Below are 21,984 nucleotides of genomic sequence, written 5' to 3'. Positions count from 1 at the left end.
ATTTCCCTCAAAAAATAGCATTTTCTTCTCTTGTCTGATGTGATTACATTTCAGACAAGATTAGTGGGGTTGATGCCATTAAGTAAAAAGTCATCTCTTTTGGAAACAGCCCAGAATGTCTGGATTCCATTTTTAAAAGCCTCAGATCCCATTAAGATGAAATAGAACTATGTGGATTCAGATTCAATGGGAGAAGACAGAACTCTGAGTACCAGCTGGGCTCATGTGGACACCTGGGGGGAGAGAGGGGAGGAAGGTGGTAAATGAGGACAATATAATTTGGCAGTAAGATCAGAGAATTCTCAGCAACTCTCTTTCTCAAGAGCAAGGGATCAGCAAATCAAATACTGTCCATCTGCCATGGAATGGCTAAATAAATTACAGGTGCAGTACACCTACACCATGAAACAGTGTGCATCCAATGAAAATTACAGTTAGAGTCACCACCAATGAACGTGGGTAGATTTCTACCAGCAAGATATTTTAGCTTTTCAAGTATCTAAAATATGATCCTATCATATAAGACAATGACAAACAACCTCCCTATTTATGTGCATGAGTACTTATGTACATTGCCTGTATATGAGTCTACATATATGGAAAGAAACACACCAAGTTGTTAATATAGTTACCCCCAGAAGGATATGGAGTGCTAGTGAGGACTGAAGAGGGTGGGGGAGAAAGGAAACCATAACAAAAAACACCCAACAAGTATGATGTGATTGTTTGTGTGTGTGTGTTTATGTAAAAATGAATAAGGAGGCAGGGAAGTAAACCATGTATTGCATCTCTGGTCCCAGCATTGCAAAGAACAGAGGAAGAATCTCCTCACCAGAGGATATACTCCTTTCGGGGAAATAAGGCACAAACCCATAGAGCACTTGGTGAGCATGTCAACATAATTCAATGTTCTCATCTTCTGTCTCCTGTATTCCTACCACTCTATCACACTGTTTATTTAATAAGCATTTCCTGAGCCCACATTAGGTTCTAGGCACAATCACGCTCAAAGGAACACTTCTAGTTGTGGAAAATATGATATAATTAGAGATGAGTACATAGAAGTGCTAAGAAAATATTTATTGAATTGGGTTAAAATCGCTATAATCTGGACAAAGAGAGGTGCTACTTAAAATTTTGTCATTAGTGTCTTTGCAGCCCATCACATCAGACTCTAATGAGACCTTGATACTTATCTAGTCTAACTGTCATCCTCTATATCTATGGAAGCTGAGGCTCAGGGTAGGGCAGAGTTGTGATCCCAACCCACAGCCCAAGAACCAGTCTTGTTTCTTTCCGCCATATTGTGAAGTCTTCAAGCAGAACTGAGAGCAAATAATGCCTGAGAGCAAAGCCTTTGCCATTTTAGTCATGTTTCATATGAGGCAGCTGATAGAATGGGGGAAAACATGGTGTTATGAGTTGAATTGTGTCCCCCACCCAAAAAAAAAGATATGTCCAAATCTTAGCCTCCGGAACCTATGAATGTGACCTTATTTAGAACTAGTCTTTGCAGATGTAATCAAGTCAAGAAGAGGTCATACAGGATAATCTCTAAATCTAATGTGATCTCTAAACCCAATATGACTGGTGTCCTTATAAGAAGATGGAAATTTGGACACAGAGATACAGGCACAGGGGAGAAGGCCAAATGAAGATGGAGGCAGAGATTGGAGTGATGTATCTGTAAACCAAGGAGCACCAAGGATTATTGGCAATCACCAGAAGCTAGAAGAGGCAAGGAAGGATTCTTCTCTAGAGCCTCAGAGGGAGATGGCCCTGCTGACACCTTGATTTTGGACTCATACCTTCCAGAACTACAGAAGAATATATTTCTACTGTTTTAAGCCACCCAGTTTGTAATACTTTGTTATTGCAGCCATGGGACAGTAACACACATGGGTTTGGATTTGTTAGATCTGGGGTAAAACCTGGTTTTTGCTATTTACAAGTTGGATGATCTTGGGCAAATCAAACTGGATCCTTGGATTTTTTTTATCTGTGAAACAGGACAACAGCAACATCTCACCTGATGTAAGACTAAACCAGGTAATTCAGGTATGGCACCCAGCTTTCTAATCCCTTAGCTGCCGTATGAGAAAGGGAATGGGCCAGGCTGGGCAACAGGCTTGGAGCCCCTCTGCTCCACCTTACAGTGCTTTGTGTGGCAAGGCTGGCTAGTCCTTCATCTTCTCAGCTGCAATTAACCTCCAGTAGTAGCTGGCATATTGTAGAATAATGATGCTGTTGGCTGAAGTTTGTCCCTCTCTGATATTATAACAACTTCACTCTTTGTCTAAAGAGTGACTGCTCCAGAGAGATTGGGCTCAAGTTGATGACAGAACAGATTGCTTTGAGATAGAAGACCTCGGTTCTATTCCTGGCTTAGGAACATGTTCTGTGACTTTGGAATTTGCAACCCAGTGGAAAAACAATACCACCTTCTGCCTAGCAAGCCATCAATAAATGGATGAGTTTTTTTGTTTTTTTTCATCAATAATGTTTTGTTTTTTTTATCAATATTTATTTCATCAATAAATGGATGAGTTTTTTTGTTTTTTTTTTTTTAACAAGCCCTTTGAATAATGGGGCAAAAGAGTTAGTAAAACACAAACCAATTCAGCTATAGGTACAGGTGGAAATTTGGATTCAGCTTCTAGAGTAGAAGGCAGAATTTCCTCCTTTCTGTATGCATCCATGAAATATTTTTGGAGTAATCGCTAGGATCCGAGGACACAAAGATGAATAAGGCACAGTCCTCTATGCTCGAGTCCTCACGATCTGGTATGGAAAATGGAATGTTGTAAGTTATGGGCTCATGAGAACTTTCAGAAGCTGTGAGCCTGCTGAGAAAGAGCTGGGGTTTCTGGAGCTGAAGATAGAAGGAAGGAAGTTCAGAGAAAGCCTTTTAGAGGAGGAAATCCTATGTCATCTTTCCATTGCTGGTTGTCAAAAGTGATTCCAGTCTCAAGGTGTCACAAGTTATCAAGTCACCTCCAATTCACCCACAATCTATGAAAAAACCTTGACCTCCCTCTGCTTTATACTTTTTTTTTTAATTTTTATTTATTTATGATAGTCACACACAGAGAGAGAGAGACAGAGACACAGGCAGAGGGAGAAGCAGGCTCCATGCACCGGGAGCCCAATGTGGGCTTCGATCCCGGGTCTCCAGGATCATGCCCTGGGCCAAAGGCAGGCACCAAACCGCTGCGCCACCCAGGGATCCCTGCTTTATACTTTCTTAAAAACGAGGTGCCTAGAAAACATGGCCACAGAAAAACTTGTACATGGACACATATAATAGAAAAATATATATTGGTCTTTGCTTCCTTTTGCATTTCTGACATAGAGCTCCTGAAGACCTTGAAATTCTCTGGATACTAAGGGCATTAGGAACATCTTTTTTTCAATCTGACATTTGGTCTTTGATCTTGGTTCCTGACACAGAGCTTCTGAAAACCTGGCAAATTCCTGGATGATAGGAATGTGTTTGTTCTAATGAGGCTCCTGGATGGGTCCTGGGGAGGGCTGATCACAGAAAGACAAAGTCATGACTAGAAGTTTGGAATTTGCAGCCCTGTCCCCCATTCTCTTGAGAAGGGAGAAGAACTGAAAATGGAGTTACTGATTGATCATGCCTACATAAAATCCCAATATGTTTTAGTGTTTGAGGAACATCCAGGTTAGTGAACACATCCAAACCAGGAACGTAACGTACCCCAGATCCACAACAATAGAAGCTCCTGTGCTTGGACCCTCCCAGACCTCACCCTACCTGGCTGTTCATCTTTATCCTTTAATTTTTTTTTTTTTTTACAGAGTATAATGCTTGATATTCACCAATAAACCAGAAGTCCATTTCTAGATGTTTCTTTGTTTTGCATGCTACATTTGTTTTCTTAGGAAGCAAAACCCTGGAAGGGACAGCTTCACTAGTCTTCAGACTCAGATTCATCTTCATCTTGACTAATGTGGAAATAACGAAGTTCATAAGTCTCCTTGTCAGACGCAACCACACGAAGCCAGTCACAAAGATTGTTTTTCTTAAGGTATTTCTTGGTAAGCTATTTCAAATACCTTTTAGAGAACTGTTTCTCAGAAACAACTGTGATTTTATTCTTGAAACATTCAACGTGAACAACATTCCCCAGATTTCCAGTTTTTCCATTGACTTTAAATTTCTCCAGAAGAAACTGTTCAAAATGACCAGAATCGAAAATTCCATCTTCTACTGGATGGGTGAGGTCCAAGTTAAACTTCAAGGTTGACTTCTTAGGCTTCTTGTCTTTCAGCGTCATCTTGAAGGCTGGCTGGGTGATCAGAGAGCCTTTAACATATCTTTTGATAAACTGGTAAATGTCAAGTGTTTCCTTGGGTTCTGTAGCCACTCTAGCAAATTAATCAAACCTGAGGAGGGAATCATGCAAACCTCTGATTTGTAGCCCAACCAGACAAAAGTTGTGAATAACCTAGGAACCTACAGTTTGTGATTGGCATCTGACGTGGGGTGGAAGCAGTCTTGTGGGACTGAGCCCTTAGCCAGTGTAGCCAGTGGGATCTGACACTGTCATCAAGTTGATAGTGTTAGAAGTGAGTTAAATTGTAGGACCCCCACCTGGTGTCATGGATAATTGCTTCACGTAGGGAAAAATTTCCACACATTGGGTGATCTGAAGTATCAGAAGTGAAGTGTTATCTGTGAAGGTAAAGGAGACACACATGAAAATGAAAATGACACAGTGTGGGGGTGGGAGGGGGGAAGCAGAGAGAAAAGCTGAGTTTTTCCTATTACAGCATGTGTGTAGCAGATTTGTCCATAATTGCCAAAATGATGTCCTTCAGTAGGTGAATGGATCAGTAAACTGTGGTACACCCAGACAATAGAATATTTTTCAGAGCTAAAAAGAAATGAGCTATCGAGCCATGAAAAGACATGAAGGAAATTTAAATGCATATTACTAAGTGAAAGAAGCCAACCTGAAAAGTCTACATGCTGTATGATTCCAACTGCATGATATTCTAGAAAAGGTAAAACTATATAGACAGTGTAAAAAAAAAAAAAGCAGTTTTCAGGGACTGGAAGGAGAGGGGAAGATGAACAGGCAAAGCACAGAAGATTTTTTAGGGTAATGAAAATATTCTGGGGCAGCCCGGGTGGCTCAGTGGTTTAGTGCCACCTTCGGCCTGGGGCATGATCCTGGGGACCCGGGATCGAGTCCCACATCGGGCTCCCTGCTTGGAGCCTGCTTCTCCCTCTGCCTATGTCTCTGCCTCTTTCTCTCTGTCTCTCATGAATAAATAAGTAAAACTTTAAAAATATATATTCTGTGTGATATATATTTTTATATATTTTTATATATATTTTATATTTCCATAATGCTGGAAATACGTCATTACATGTTTGTCCAAACCCACAGAGTATCCAACACCAAGAGTGAATCCTAATGTAAACTAGACTCTGGATGACTATGATGCTTCAAATAGCCTTTTTTGATTTTAACCAACCTACTAGTCTAGAAGGGGTGTTAATATGGGGGAAGTTATTTGTGAGTGGAGGTAGGTAGATATAGGAACTCTCTGTACTTTCTGCTCAATTTTGCTGCAAACCTAAAACTGCAAAACAAGAATCTATTTTTAAAAAGAGATGCCAGGGCTCATCTCTTGATAAACTGAAGAATGCCTCTCCTAGCTCTCCCTTCTCTGGTCACCAAACTGTCTCCTATGAACAGTGGCCATTGGATGGGACTACCCCGAGTTCCAGGCATAGGGGAAGAGATGTCCATATGCAAAGGAAGAAGAAATGCTGGTTGCAATCTGGAGCTTGTTAGCTTGACGACATGAAGGTGCTCTTCTCTTCATGGGTCTTGTTTGAGGAGGGGTCAGTAGGGGGCACCTTTGGTGGCACGAGCTCCTACCACTGTATGCTTCCCCTGAAATAGGAGTGCAGATGGGTTCCTCAATGTCACCCTGAAATGAAAGTGCCTGGATGGTGGCAGGGCACCATCCAGGTAAGAGGGTAATTCCAGGGCTGTAGGCTGGCCAGCAAAGAGGGACTCTGAGATGAGGAGGGGCAACGTCACAGTGGCCCTGGTACAGAACACAGTCTTGAAGGCGGTGAAACCAGAGGAAAAGGAGGGAGGCAGCTGTGGCCAGAGGGGGTTGTCCCCTCCCTTCCCCCCATCTTCCGCACCTCCTTATTGATGGAGCTAATGTGCTAAGCACTTCACACGGGCTTCTTAATCTTCCACTGAGAATCTGAGGATGAACCTACTCTTATGAGCTGTGGGATCCCCAACCTCCGTGCCCACATGTGAAATGGGGACATTAGCACCCGCTCCAGACCACCTTCCTTCCTTTCTAATTTAATTTTTATTTTCCATAGAAATCAGAGGACTAACTTATTCCAGAGGATGGCAGAGATAAGAAATTCACCCTGAGAAAAATACTTTGATGTAATTCTGTTAGCATGCCCTCCTGTTGACTGCCCCACCGGTGTCTTATGGTCTTGTGACAGTTTTTGAGCACTTTGCCAATTCCCACCTTAGGAGTAGACAGGAGCCACTTCAGAATCCCCAGATTTCAAGGCAGGAGTAAGATTATTTATTAGGAGAATAGCACCTCCTATCTCAAAAGACTGCATATGCTTGTTATGGAGTTGGGCAGAGTTTAGGTTAAGTAAGCACATGATTCATCAGTGTTAAAAAAAAAAAAAAGGTAACGGGGAAAAATGCTGCCTTATGGACTAAGGTATTCAGATGTGGTGTGAATGTTTGAGGCAGCGGGTGGCCATAGTGGGCAAGTCGAGGCCCATGGCCCCAGTGACTGAGGGCATGGCCAAGCACAAGCAGCCTGGCTCCACGTGTGGCTACCGGGTGTGACTCCTGACGTTTCTACTTATCAGGCACAACGCCCAAAAACTACAGACGAGAGATTCAATTTTCCCATTTCACAGACAAGGAAACTGAGGATCAGAGAGGTTAGATCCCAGAACTGGGACTCACAGCCAGGCCTGTGGGTGCACTTTTAGGATCAACGGCCATAGCGTAACAGGCACTCCGCCCCCTAAGCTCACGGGGCTACTGTAAGAACCAATGACTGGGCATTTCTGAACAACATGAGAACAGGGCTTTGTAAATGTAGGCAGCTTAAAAATGAAAGTACCTCAATTTTCAAGTTGACATTGAAAACTAGGAAAACTTCACGAGTCTTATATTCTTGCGTATAGTCTTGTTTAGACTAGTATTACAACAAAGTGTTCACCAACAAAAGCATTGCCACAGCTCCCCAAAATCGTTTATTTACAAGCAATTTGTCCTTATGCTACTGATGTAGTTTTGAATGTCAGATGACAGTCTGCAGAAAATCAAAGTAAGAGTTTTGTTGGGGGGAAAAAAAACAGCAATAGGACATCATTTCGCTTGTGGGGAAGGCTTTGTTTGTTCTGGTGGCTGTATCTGTGGCCTGTGTTCTGTGTCTGCCCCGTACCCCCCACACCAAGTGTTGCCTCCTCTGTGCACATCTGTACCAGCTTCCGGTTTCACTCCTTTTGTTTTCTCTCCCATGGGCATGGATGCTGTTAAACTCTGCCTTCCAGAAGCTGGGGATGAAGGTCTCGAGGGTGGAGGAGAGGGCTGCAGGTGGGGTCCCCTGGGCAGGGAGGGCCAGCTTCGTGCTCAGGTGACCAGTGCAGTCGCACAGGACTCCATGGCTCCTAAGGGGGCCCCTGCTCTCAGATCCAATGCTCTGCCCTTGCTGTCCTGAAATTCTTAGTCATTTTGTCTTTGGTAAGTGAAGTCTGGCAGGACAGTGGAGCCTCATCTCACCCTCTTCTCTGAGCCCTGGGGCTCCAGTCCTCTGTGGCCTGCCCCATCCCCACCCCGGACCTGCAGCCACAGCTGTCCTCTGCCCTGGGGTGGCTCCTACGTCACTTGGGACAGACTCAAGGTGTTAAGTACAGGCATGGGGAGGGTCAGGGTGGGACCCACATCTCATGACATGAGATGGGGGGTCAGCAGTTGTCCACTTTCAGGGCTGGCACAGGCGACCTGGCCAGAACATCCTGCCTCCCCTTGTGGGAGTACAGGTACATTCTGGTGCAGAGTCCATAATCCCTGGGGGTCACCTGACCTCTGATTTGAGGTGGGGGCCAGCAGCTGGTGGGAAGGGGAGCATGACTGTTTTATTTTGCATGGAGCCCACAGATTATATAGCAGGCCCTTCCCCTGGCCAGGAGTGGTCCCCAGGTCACGTGACATTCTTTCCCTGCCTCCTGGATGCCCCCTCCCACTGTCTTCCTTTGCTACCTCCTTTTTCTTCAGAGCTCTATTCAGATGCCCCCTCGGCCTACCGTACACTAGCCCTCACTGGTGTCCCCCTTTCCTTTCTCCGCCTTGAGCACTTGATGCTGCTGGGCCACCACCTCTGGCTTTTGTGTAGGTCACCCCCCAGAGGACGGGGCCTGGAGTTACTCTCATTTATATTCAGCACATTGCAAGGATTTAATAAACGTGCACGGAATTGGATTGTGCAAGTCTGTAAAACACTTAGCCCTTTCACACTCCTGCCAAGGGATCTCTTCAGCTGTGTGGCCCCCATGCAGCTTCAGGCTTTCACATCCATCCTGTGTCTCCCAGTTCTTCCCACCATTCCTAGTGGACTCAGCTGATCACAATGGGAAGCCTGGCTCAACTCAGAAGTGGTCTTTCCTGGCTGTGGGTCCAGTGGTCCCAATGCGGGGCCCTGTGTGAGTTCCCCCATGTACTGGGAGCCTTCTACTCAAGTAGGGCACGCATTCAACATTTTCCCCAGCCCAAGTCAGCAGCTCTTTGCCACCCCATGGCCAACTGGCAGCCACCTGGCCAGACACCGCAGGAGATGAGAGCTTGACGGCAGGCAGCCAGCCTGGAGCTCCGGCCTTGAGATGTCAGCCCATTCCAGGGGCAGCAGCATGGGCCATGATGCTGGGGAAAAAAAGCAAGAGATAAGCACTTCCTCCAGAGTGTGCATGTCTGAGACAACTCAGGTTTAACACATACGGTGGGGAAAGGAAGACCAACTCTACCCCCTTGGGTTTCTCAAATTTCCTTGGTTTCTCCACCCAGGCAGAGGAGCCACTTAGGGAGAGTCTTTGACCTCTGCATCCCCAAACCTTACTCTCCAGCAGGTACAACTCAACAGGTCTAGTGTAGGGCCTCTGGTGTTTCAGCTGATGGGTGAGCAGCAGGCCCTGGGACTCCACCTGTCTAGGCCATGGCATCCACATGCTGCCCCCTGAGTAGTGAAGCTTGATCAAACAACTGAGCCTAAATACCAGACAGAAAGGCAACTTATCACCTGGAGTGGGCCCTATGCTAGAAGGTCATGGAGACTCCAGGGCTGGGGTAGCTGGGTTGGGCCACATTGAGATGAAAAACAGAAGAGGTGAATGGAACAGATGGCTGAAGAGAAGTGATGATGCTGAGAGAGAGTGAGGGAGAAGGGGTCAGGAGGAAGGGGACAATGGGAGAAGAGAGAGGGGGAGGGCAGTGAAGGAGGTCAAGGGAGGGTGAGGAGGGAGAAGAGAGGGGAAAGGAGGAGGTAGAGGGAGCAGGGAGATGGAGCAGAAAGAGGGAGAGAAGGAAGGAAGGAGAGGGAGAGAGCGAGCGAGGGAGGAAATTCTCTATCTCCTGTATTGCCTCTTCCCTTCCTCTGCTGTGTGAGACCTGAGGCCTCATCCCCATTTCCATGGATTTCTATGCTGCTGCATCCATTCACAGTGCCCTCTGTTTCCAGGGTGACGGAGTGACGGGGTTTTGACCCAGAGGGTCATAGCACACAGGGTGAGCCTGATGGCAGGCAGGGGCAGGCCCCCCTGCCTGGGAGTGGTGGAGAGGGCCTGTCCCCCGAAGCCTGCAGGGCCCTGGGCCCTGGTGCCTTCCTGGGCCTTCTGAGTCCCTATTTCCTCAGCTGGTTATCTGGAAAGGGCATTATTGAATCTGAGAGTGTGGATTTGTTCTCTCGTGTTCTGGCGTGTTGCCTGCCGATTATCCAGAAACCCTGGAGGAGCACCTGCCCTGCGGTGAGGCAGCAGGAAGCGAAGCCCGATTTCTGCAGAGGCCGAGGGGATGGGAGTCCAGCAGGTGTGCAAGATGCTGGGGATGACTCTCTTCCGTGTCCAGCTGACTCTCTGTAGGTTCTGTTTCCTCCAAAGGAAGCAGACTCCGGCTCCAGCTCTGACCATTCCAAGCATTGTGACAACGCGAGTCAGGGGTTTCAGTGGCAAACAGAGCTGACCCTTGACCAACACGAGTTTGAACCACGGGGGTCCACTTGCATGTGGATTGTCGCCGATAAATACAGTACGGTACCATAAATGTATATTCTCTTTCTTGTGATTTTCTTAACAGCATTTTCTTTTCTCTAGCTTACTTTACCATAAGAACATAGTATGTGATACACGAAATGTGTAAATCAACTGTTACTGGTAAGACTTCCAGTCAACAGTGGGCTATAGTTAAATTATTAGGGAATCAAAAGTTATATGTGTATTTTCAAATGTGCAGGAAGTCAGCACACCTAACCCCATGTTGTTCAAGGGTCAATGGTAATTGAAACCGTTCTTGGTTTTCTGAAACAGGTTGAGAATTTATTGGAGGGTGTGATCAGCCAAATAATGGTACTTGGCAGACATCCAGGTCCTAATCCCTGGAACCTGTGAATATGTTACCTTACATGGAAAAACAGGCTTTGCAGATGTGAGTAAATGACGATACTGAGATGGGGAGATTATCCTGGATTATCTAGGTGGGCCTGATGTCATCTTAAAAGTCCTTCAAGGAGGGAGCAGGAAGGTCAGAGTCTGAGAAAGAGATGTGACATTGGAAGGAGAGGTCAGAAAGAGATTTGAAGGTACTCTGCTGCTGGCTTTGAAGACAGATGAAGGGGCCATGAGTCAAGGAATGCAAGAGAAGGCCTTGTCTAGAAGCTGGGAAGGACAAGGAAATGGATCCTTCCCAGAGCCTCCAGAAGGAACCAGTTTGGCCAACACCCTGAATTTATCCCTGTTAGACTTGTCTCAGACTTCTGATCTCCAGAGTTATAAGATAGTCACTTTGTGTTGTTTGAAGTCACTACATTTGTGGTAACTTGTTACAGCAGCGAAAGGAAACCAACCCAGTAAGGAAGAAGGCCTTCTCAGGATGCCATCCCTACTGGCCACTGGCCACTAGCTTTGTGGGCACCGCTGCCTATGCTACTGCTGCCCCCCTGCTGCCTCATTTCACACCTTTATCTTATCCCTTACGATTCAGGCAGCAGCACTGACCACCAAGAAGTGAGCTCCCAGGGCTGGGAGCCCATTCCCTACCTGCCAGGGCTGAGGTGCAAAGTATCTGACGTTCCTTAGCTTCCAGTTTCCAGGGAGGGGGGGCCCTGCTTCCCAGCAATCTCAGGAGACCTCCCCCACCTCAACAGAGGAAAGTTTTTAGATGGCAGCTGGCCCAAATGGCAAATTCCCACCAGAGTGACTTTGGGCAGGTCCCCACACTTCTCTGGCCCTTTGTGTTTTCCATCTTTAAGATGGGGAGTTACCATTTCTCTAAGTTTACTTCCAGCCCTTGTGAATATATATTTGTTAATTGGTGAGGCAGAGGTGGCCAGAAGTGGACCAGAACCCAGAGTTTCTGCACGAGAGCCTCTCATCGTCCTGGTACAGGGCGCCCGCCTCCAGCACTGGCCCTTACCACAGTGGACATGGACAAATTCATAGACTCTTGGCATTTGTGCGTGTGCCTCTGGGCCCCTCACTCTATCCAGTGGGTTTGATGGAGAGCCAGAACCTCTGTGCGTGATACAAAATAAAGACCTTTGGGGGATTAGACCTCAGACAACTGTGGGTGCTGGTCGAGCAGTCTACATAAAGTGGTTGTTGTGCATCCAGTGTTGGGCCTGGAGTCCCCAGGTGAGGAGGGAAGATTGGCCTCCCTTTATTTCTATGATGCAGGTGACATGCAGGACTGGTTGGTGGCCTGCAGAGCCGCACACACTGCTGGCTCAGATTTGGAGAAGCAAAAGACGGCCTGGCAGGGTTAGGAGGGTGATGGACTCAGGAGGAGGGCAGTGGACTCAGCTGTGCCCCCACTGAGGAGGTGAGCCAGGCCCATGGGCCACCAACACTCTGGGGACTGATGGTAGCGGGGAGTAAAGAGAACTCTTTGCCTTCCCCTAGAACACATTTTAAAATTTTTACAAGAAAATGTGAAAAATATAGAAAAGATTCAATAAGGAAACAAGTAGGGGTGCCTGCGTGGCTGAGTTGGTCAAGTGTCTGCCTTCGGGTCAGGTCATGATCCTGGAGTCCTGGGATTGAGCCCCACGTTGTCAGGGCTGCTTCTCCCTCTCCCTCAGCTGCTCCCCCTGCTTGTGCTCTCTCTTTCTCTTAAACTAATAAAATAATAAGAAAAAAGAAAACAAGTAGACAAATAAAGCCATAATTTAAAAATCCACAGATAGGTACTATTAATATTTAGGATTTAGTCTTTTTTCTATTACATTTTATATATACACACACAGAGATATACACATCTATATTATATATAGTTTCACAGATGTAATTAATTTTTTATGCAGTTCCGAATCCCACTTTTTTCTATTAACTTGATTCTTATATATTCCCAGTCATTAAAATTCTTGGAAAGCATTACTTTTAATGGGTATCACTGTCCACCATAAAACCATGTCATAATTTATTTAACCATATTCTTGTTGTTGAACATTCATGCCAGCTACTTGCATTGACCATTTTTGCTAGCTTGTTGAACACTATGCTATCTTGGGTGGCAATGTCGTGGACATCTGGGTGGCCCTGTGCTTTTGATATGTCCTCAGGAAGATGGAATTATTGGTTAAAGAACACCAACATTTAAAGTTTTATGCCTCAGTAAACCATAACTTGAACATCTAGAAAAAAATATCCAGAGAAAGAAAGTATTTCTTTTCCTCTCTTAAACTGCAAGTCGGGAACGTGTCCATGTTTGCTTGTTTGGCTGGTACTGGGTCAGAAGTGAATAGTTGCTTGATAATACCCAGTTCTGCCTCTTAAGTAATTAAGGCACAAACCCAGGCAGCGATGAGCATCCAGGTCAGGGCCTCTTAGTCCCAAAATTGCTCCCAGCCTCCTCTACCTTCGTGGAGAGGAGCTGCGGGGTGAGGAGGACACGGCATGGCATAGCACAGCACCCGTTCTAACCCTCTTCCCCAATGCCCTCCCCATAGGAGCCCTCCAGGAGGAATTGATGTTCCTGAGGCCAGAGAACCTGAGGCTCACTCTTGGCCAGAATCTAGAACAAGGAAAGGGAAATTGCATCTGAGCCAAGGTTAGCCTGTCTGGTTGGAGGTCCGTGGCTATGGGAAGGATGGGCATGCACAGCTGCGAGCCAAGTGTGGTGGTGAAGGGGAACAAAGATACACACGGGCACTTTGCCCTATAGAACAGATTACCTAGAGGGTGGAAAGTTAAAAGAGGAGGGACACACTGGGAGAGTGTGGGGAGCCCTGATGGGGATGCCCGTCCAGGTATGGATTACAAGGATTTCTGGGAGAGCAAATCTCTGAAACTAATCCCCTCACTCCTCCAACCCCCATATTTGTCCCCAGCCCAGTTTGCTGGCTGCTCTGTTACTGTCTAACACTCTGGCTTTTCTCTTGGAAAAGCCACTTGACAAGAGCAGCAGAAAGAAGGCTTGAGACTCTATGTCACTTTCTAAACAGACCTGATCCCCAGACAGAGGAAGGACAAGGCACTGGCACAGAGCTAGGGGTGAGGAGGAGGTAAGTGGCCTATTACCTGTACAGAGTGTCCTATACCCAGGGGCTATTTCATCCTACTCCTTCTTGAAGGCCTCCAATGAGCAGAAGAGTTGCCGGTGACCCACCCTGCTGGTGCCTATGCCTTGGCAAATCTCCCTCAAGTTCCCCCCAGGAGCTTGGCTGAGCATTCTTGCTGCCCCAGCAAGGGCAGCCCTGGGGTTCCCTCTAAAGGCTCTGGATGGAGCCCAGCCACCTCCAATGGGACCACAGAGGGTCAGCCACGCACCCGAGATCCCTTCCCAGCCCGCCTGGGAAACATCTCATTTTCTATTTGCAGAATCACAGATGTTGACTTCTGATCTCTTCCTCTCTCCCTCTGGGCCTCAGATCAGTAATGACAGCTATTTCCTTTCTTTTTTCTTTTTCCTATAGACAGGAAAAAACCAGGAGGGCTCAGAAAGGTTGTTCAAATATTGGAAGAGTTACGTACTGGCTACTGGGGCGAATAAGGAGAGATGAAGCCTCTCCATGAGAGGCCAGGGGCAGTCCTCAGAAGGGGCATCCTTCAAGGCAATGTTTCTTAACCTTTCACATGTTGTCAGTCACCCAGGAATTGTTATGAGGCAGATGCAGATCAGGAGTTCTAGTGATGAGCAGAGGAGGTCCATGCTGCTGATTCAGGACCATGCTTAGAGGAACAGGTGTCAAGTGCTTCCTGTCCCTACCCTGGTCTAGTCCTGAAGTGCTGTGATCAGCAAAGCCTCTTCCATCTTCATGCAGCTGGGTCTGTATAGGCAAGGCGCTCATGCAAGCTTCTCTGAGCAGATACTTCAATATAACTAAGACTCACACTTAGATTTGCATCACTTCTACTCCAACATAAAGACCTTCAGATATGTACATATTTCCAAAGAAAGTGTCTATGGACGAGAGTCTACCCCAACAGGTCACGCAATGACTCTTACTGGAAGGTGGGTGTTTTCTTTCTCTGACTCCATTCCATCCCTAGCCTTATTTGTCTCCTTTAAAAAAGAAAAAAAGACAGCTCAAGCATTATATTATACTGAGTCTTTTGCCATTCCATGAATGGGCAAGTCTCTGAATACCCAGTGAAAATTACCTTTTTCCTTTTATTTCCTACTTCCTTTTTAAAAATTTCAATTTCTATATATTTTGTGTATATGGGCTCCACTTTAAGAAAATGCATTGCAAGATAACTCAAACATAATACAATGGATAATTTTCATGCATTAGAAAGTGATCTCAGTTTTATAAAAGAATTCACTGCATCCGGCCTTCAGGTAATGAGCTCTTTCTGGGCATTTAAACTATGAAAATCTTGCTATCAAGGTTCTGATTTAATTGGTCCAAGTAGGGACCAGGGCACTAATATTTTTTTTAAAGCTCCCAAGATAATTCTAATGCACATCCAGGTTTGAGAAGTACTAAACTAAATGATGTCAAGTTTCTTTCTTTTTTTTTTTTCTGATGTCAAGTTTCCAACCTTAAATGACTTAGATGCCTTGCTGGCCATTTAAATTCAACAGACATTTTTTGTGCACCTGCTGTATGCCTGGTACTCTGAGAGGCTCCAGAGACATGAGTAAATCAGTCCCAGGTCCTACTCTGAAAGCACCCACTATCTAGCAGGGGAGATAAAACATGCAGAATTAATTTTATCTAAAGACCCCACAAGTAGTGAAACAGGGAGACATTGCTGTAATGAACAAATAAAAAAGGAGAGACAGGAATGAGGGGACCTGGTCCTCCATGGTCGTTCTTTTCCCTTCCCCTTCCTCCCAGAAGTTACAAACTCAGGTTCAAAATAAGAATGCAAGGAACTGTGTAGCCTTCCAGACTGGGTGATTCTTATGGTTCCCACCATGGCCAAAGCTGAGTATGAGAGGATTTTCAGCATCTCCTCTGCTAAACTGTCCAATGACTGCTGCCACCTTCTCCACTGTTCTCTTACACCTCTTCTGGATACTTCTCCAACCCCTGGCTTTGGGTGCTCTTCTTCCCAGATATTCTCAACTGGTCCGCTCACGGCTCCTCCCAGGTATGGACTCCACACTGAGCTGTGAATGGCCAAGAGACCTACTCAAGAACTCCTGCTTTGTGAGGCAGAAGTCTATTACTCCAAAAGCCACTTCACAGAGGGGAAATTCATGAATGAGATATTTTAATAAAGGGAAAGCCAGGTAGCCCCCAACTTAAATTAAACCACCAAAGAGTAAAGTAAATGGATTTGGGCAGAAAAATAGCATAGGCCCCCAGCCTTCCCTTTGACCTCACTTCTGGGACTCTACAAGTGTAGTCAAGTGCCGTCCTCACCCACCAGGGAGAGAGCACCTCCTCCCAGGCAGAGCTGCTCAAATAGGAAATGGACTGCTTCTTGAGAGGTGAGTTTTGTACTAGAAACTTTTTTCCAGTGGATACGAGGTGAGGATTTGGAACAGGAGTATTTGAGCAATGCTTGAGGTGTTTGCTACTTTTAATGAGCCTTACAGGGAACCTCTGAAGACTGCCTTGTGGCCTGCCTTTCACTGCCTTCCAATTCTACAAATCTTTGAAATACTTGAATTGAGTTCAGGAGTCTCTCACAAGTGCAGGGGCGACAATCCTGCAGAGCAATGAGGATGAGCAAATAATAACTTGTACTGTCCTGGAGCCCCACTCCTTGACACTCGGGCACATCCTGCCGCTCAACCCTCACAATCCTTCCAGGATGTAGGCAGCATTCCCACTTTACAAATAAGAGAAATGAGGCTCAAAGATTTGTCCAATATCCCACAAAAGACAAGTGGCTTGAGTCCAGGTTTCCTGACTTTTCATCTGAGGCTCATAGTATGAGATCATGATTTGTATTCTGTTCAGATATAGTAAAAACTGAAAAATCCCTCAGAGTCTTTAAGAAAGAAACTGATCTCAAAGAAGAAGGCATGGATTTGGTGGAATTGGGCAATGGGTTAACTGCCAGGGCAATGCTCAGGAGTCACCAGGAGGCAGCAGAAACCTGCCATTCTGGATGCGTACATCCTTTAAAACCCAGGTGGGCCCCGGGACTAAGTACAGTAAGATCTTTTCACTGAGAGACAACCCAGAGGAAAAGCAGGACCGTACCTGCATGGACCGCTGGGAAGGCCCATTTCAGGCAGCGTACACCTGAAGTTCAGGGCACGGGGAGAAGAGCCCTCCCAGCTGTGGCCTCCACCCAGAAGGCTCACGGCAGCACAGGACACCAGAACATGCACAGGACTGGAATATAAACAATCCCCGACTTGGGGCATCGGTGTACTGTGTCATCTTTCCTCTCTCGGCCTGCTCCCACATGGAGGAAAAGAAGATCCTGACGACCGCCTCGTGGGACTATTGGAATCATCGGGTGAAAGCACTTTGCAAACTATAAAGTGTACTTGCAAGTTGCACACAGGTTAGGTTAGTTGAAGTGAGTTGGCAGGCTGCTCCCCTAACATCATCTCTCACTAGCATGTGAGCTGGTGACAAGGTGGCCACGCAGACACCTGTGCTGGGGAGTTGGGGTGAGGCCGCTGGCTGGCCCTGAGGTGATACACGGAGGGAGAGGGGAGTGCCCTGATGTTAGGACTCTCCATCCCAGTGCGGTGTGCTTCCGAAGGGCTCTCTATCCCCTGGGGTCCTATGTCCTCAGACGAAAGCCCTGAACCTCAGCTGAGAAGCGTGAGGGTCAGTGATGTGACCCACCTCCCTCTGCCCCAGGGGCCACGGACAGAGTCCCCTCCAGGCCAAATAGCTTAGAACTGAAAGGCAAGAGGGAGCCACAGAGCCCAAAGCCCTGTGACTGCTACCCTGGCCGGCAGTCATCACAGGAACAACCCTTTATACTTCTGCCCAGGGGTGCAACTTCAGGTCACATTCATAATTTTATTCATCAGGCCACCAGTCCTGAGGCAGGTAGGACAGACATGCCTTTAACCTCATTTAACCTCATTCAAGATGAAGAAATGTCACCAGCCTGACTGATCTGTTCAGTCACGCGGTGGTTAAAAAACAAACTCAGAACCTAGTCTTAGGGCTCGAAAGACACTACCTTGCACTAATGTGTCAGCATCAGAGATCTTCCATCCCTCTCCATCTGATCCTTCTCTCTTTTTAAATTTCTGGTATAGAAATGTAAGGTCATCATTCTCAACATAGAATATATCACCATTATCAGGCTGTGCAAAGACCCTCTCTGGCTGGTTTAATTTCTTCTATTTCATCTTCCCATCATCTCCAATTTGTATTCCCACTCCCTCAGACCCTTTCTCTGCCCCCTATTTGGCACCACCTCCAATTTGTTTGGTTGAGTTATTAGTTCATTCATTCATTCATTCATTTGGGATCTAGATCCAGATACATTTCTGGCTACTACTGTGTGATGCTTTCAACAAGTGTTTCTCTTTTTGACATTGTTGTTTTCAACTCATAGAGCCTAACTAACCTCTGGTCCTTCTTCTGCCATATTCCTAGTGGTTTCTCATCTTATATTGATAAGCTTTACTCATCCCCCCCCACCCCCGCCATCCTGAAATATATAACTTGCTACTTGTACCTATTTTATTTGCTTTATTCTTACTGGCTTCTGATTTGTCTTATATTGCTCTGGACTTTATTTTTTATTTTTTTTATTTTTTTTGCTCTGGACTTTAATTCTCACCTTGGAGGTGTTTCCCAGTTCATTTTATATTATTTGCTTATTTGCTGTACATGCTTTTGACTCCTGGATCCAACACAGTGATGGTGATGTTTAGAATTAACTGAGGTTCAGGGCTTTCCTCTGATAGTTAGGTCAGTCCTCAACCATCACCTAAAAGTCCAAGTTAACTCGTTATAAGATTTACAGTAAATCACTGCTGCTCTTGCTTTGATCTTGATCCTCTCTACGAGTTTTGCATGTTCTAATAGTTGAATGATAGAGCAGTGGAGTCCAATGGAACATTCCATAATAATTGAAATGTTCTATATTTTTGTGCTGTTCAGTACAGTAGCCACTAGTGACATGTGGCTATTGAGCAGTTGCAATGTGGCTTGTGTGACAGAGGAGCTCAATTTTAGGTTTGATTAATGTAAAATAAAATTGAAATATCCTCATATGGCTAGTGGTCGCTACTAGACAGTGCAGATCTACTTATTTCTACTCACAATGTGGTCCCCAGACCAGCAACATTGCCATCACTTGGGAACAGAGTATCAGGCACATCTAGTTCTAGTGTATTCGATCTGCATTTTAATAAGACCTCCAGGTGATTTCTATGCACACTCAAGTTTTTCCCCCCAGATTTATTGAGATATAATTGACATAATAGCATTATGTAAGTTTAAGGTGTACAGGGGTGATGATTTGATATACTTCTATATTGCAAAATGATACCACCATAGTGTTAGCTAACAACTCCCTCATATCACATAATTACTATCTCTTTTTTTGTGGTAAAAAACATTTAAATTTTATCCTCTTAGCAATTTTCAAGTATATAATACAGTATTATTAACTATAATCACCATGCTGCAGATTCCCCAGGACTTACTCATCTTGCAACTGGAAGTTTATACTCTTGGACCAACATTTCTCCGTTTCCCCCACCCTCCAGCCCCTGGTAAACACCCATTTGTCTATTTCCATGAGTTACCTTTTTTAGGTTTCACATATAAGTGGTATCATACAGTGTTTGTCCTTCTCTCTGACTTGTTTGCCTTAGTATAATGTGCTCAAGTTCTATCCATGTTGTCACAAATGGCAGGATGTCCTTCTTTCTCATGGCTGGGTAATATTCCAGTGTGTATGTGTGTATATACCACATCTTCTTCTTTTTTTTTTTTCACATCTTCTTTATCCATTCATCTGTTGATGGACACTTAAGTTGTTTCCAATTTTGGCTACTGTGATGAATGCTGCAATGAATGTGGGAGGGTAGATTTCTTTTTGAGAACTTGTTTTCATTTCCTTTGACAATATACCCAGAAGTAGGATTGCTGGATCATATGGTAGTTCTATTTTTAATCTTTTAAGGAACTTCCATACTGTTTTCCATAGTGGTGCACCATTTTACATTCCCACCAACAGCGCATGAACATTCCTGTTTCTCCTCATCCTCACCAATGGTTGTTGTCTTGTTGATCATGGACATTCGAACAGGTGTGAGCTGATAACTCATTGTGGTTTTGATTTTAATTGCCCTACCTAGGGATGTTGATAGGGATATCCCTATCCCTAGATGGGGATATCTAGGGATGTTGCACCTTTTCACCTATTGGCTTTTATTTTATTTATTTATTTGTTTGTTTATTTATTTATTTATTTATTTATTTATTTAGAGAGCGTGCACATGAGTGGAGGGGCAGAGGGAGAAGGAGAATCCCAAGCAGTCTCCATGCCCAGCATGGAGCCCTATGTGGGGCTCGATTTCATGATCTCTGAGATCATGACCTGAGAAATCAAGAGTCAGACGCTCAACCAACTGAGCCACTCAGGCACCCCCCTACAGGCCATTTGTATATCTTCTTTAGGAAAATGTCTCTTTAAAAAATTAAAAAAAATTTTTTTTTGCTACCGAGTTGTATGAGTTCTTTATATATTTTGGACATTAAACTCCTTATCAGGGATGCCTGGGTGGCTCAGCAGTTGAGCGTCTGCCTTGGGTCCAGGGCGTGATCCTGTAGTGCCAGAATCGAGTCCCACATCAAGCTCCCTGCATGCAGACTGCTTCTCTCTCTATGTATGTCTCTGCCTCTCCCTCTGTGTCTCTCATGAATAAATACATAAAATCTTTTAAAAAAATAAAAATAAAGTCATCATATATATGATTTGCAAACATTTACTTCCATTCTGTAGGTTTAAATCATTTCTGTTAAAAGGTATGATGCTTCTTTGTAAGAATGATTCTCAAAGACTTCATAGTTTGTAAAAACAAATTTTGTTTTTACTATTCTGAAAAAAATGTACACTTTTAATATATTTCCTATTTTAACATACTTTCCATTGCTGATGTAGAGGAAAGATATTCATCTTAGGAGTATTATCTTTATTCAGCAAACTTGCTGAGCTTTCTTACTAGCACTAATAATTTGTTGATTATTTGTTTTCAGTTCTCTTTCCTTTCTGTAGCTCTCCTTTGTTCTAATTATATTGCTTTGGCTAAGCCTCCAGTACCTGTGTTGATCCACAGCAGTGATAGCAAGCACCTGTACTAGTAGGGAATGCAGTTAAACTTTCTCCATATATTATATTTGTTACAAATATTCAATAAATAGGCTTCATCAAGTTGAGAAAATATACATTTACTCTAGTTCTGTGAGATTTTTTAAAATTCAAAGGTGTTTATCAAATGCTTTAAATACATAAAATGCACAACATTTTTCTTCTTTAGTTCATTAATGGTAAAAATTACCTTAATAATTTTTCCTTTTACATTAAAGTTTCCCATATTCTAGAATAAACCTTAATCTGTCATAACTCTTTAAATACATTGTGGGATACAGTTAACTAATATTTTATTTATAATTTTTATATCTATATTCAAACATGAACTAGCCTGATAGTTTGGGGTTTTTTTTTTTTTACAATCCTTATCTGACTTTGTAATAAAGGTTACACCAGTCTTACGACAAAGGAGAAACTGATCTCTAGTTTCTAGAACAATTGATATATCTCATGTGATGATCTCTTCCTTAGAAGTTGGTGGAACTTTCCTGTAAAACCATCTGAGCCTAGGGCTTTTCAGGAAGAGGGGAGGTCTTTGATTGTGTCATAATTCTTAGTTGAGTACTTATAACTCAGTGTGCTCTTTATTCTTGTTCTAATTTTGGAAATCACATTTTGCCAAAATCACATCAATTTCATTGGCTCCTAAGACTTCCTGTTGTGTTTGTGGTTTCTTTCAGTGTTTATTCCATGTTTACATCTTCTCTTTTTTCCCCTCATCAATTTTGTCTTGTATTTGTATATTTTATAATCTTTTCAAAATACCAATTAGTTTAATGTCTTGTTGCTATATTCTGTTTCTCTGATTTTTTACCTTACCTATACATTTTCCCTCCCTCCTTCTATCTCCCTTTCTTCCTTCCTTCCTTCCTCCCTCCCTCCCTCTCTCTCTTTATTTCTTTCCCTTCTCTCCTTCCTTCCTTCTTTCCTTCCTTCCTTTTCTTCTCTTTCTGTACTCCTCTTCTCCTCTTTCT

At 44.5% G+C, this 21,984-nt stretch overlaps 1 long non-coding RNA gene and 1 pseudogene across 1 annotated transcript; both read right to left on the bottom strand.

The window, feature by feature from the left end:
- Positions 1-3,935: 3,935 nt before the first annotated feature.
- LOC144324688 (ribosomal protein eL22-like pseudogene) lies at positions 3,936-4,313 on the bottom strand (annotated as a pseudogene).
- A 4,163-nt stretch (positions 4,314-8,476) lies between these two features.
- Positions 8,477-10,235, bottom strand: LOC144281031 (uncharacterized). The gene is made up of 2 exons (XR_013349484.1): positions 10,051-10,235; positions 8,477-8,963 (listed from the first exon to the last, which is right to left on the bottom strand). It is a non-coding gene; the product is annotated as an uncharacterized LOC144281031 (long non-coding RNA).
- Between the last annotated feature and the right edge of the window lie 11,749 nt (positions 10,236-21,984).

Source organism: Canis aureus, chromosome 12 (assembly GCF_053574225.1).
Source record: "Canis aureus isolate CA01 chromosome 12, VMU_Caureus_v.1.0, whole genome shotgun sequence".
Taxonomy (NCBI): Eukaryota; Metazoa; Chordata; class Mammalia; order Carnivora; family Canidae; genus Canis; species Canis aureus.
This window is presented reverse-complemented; position numbering and strand designations above follow the sequence as displayed.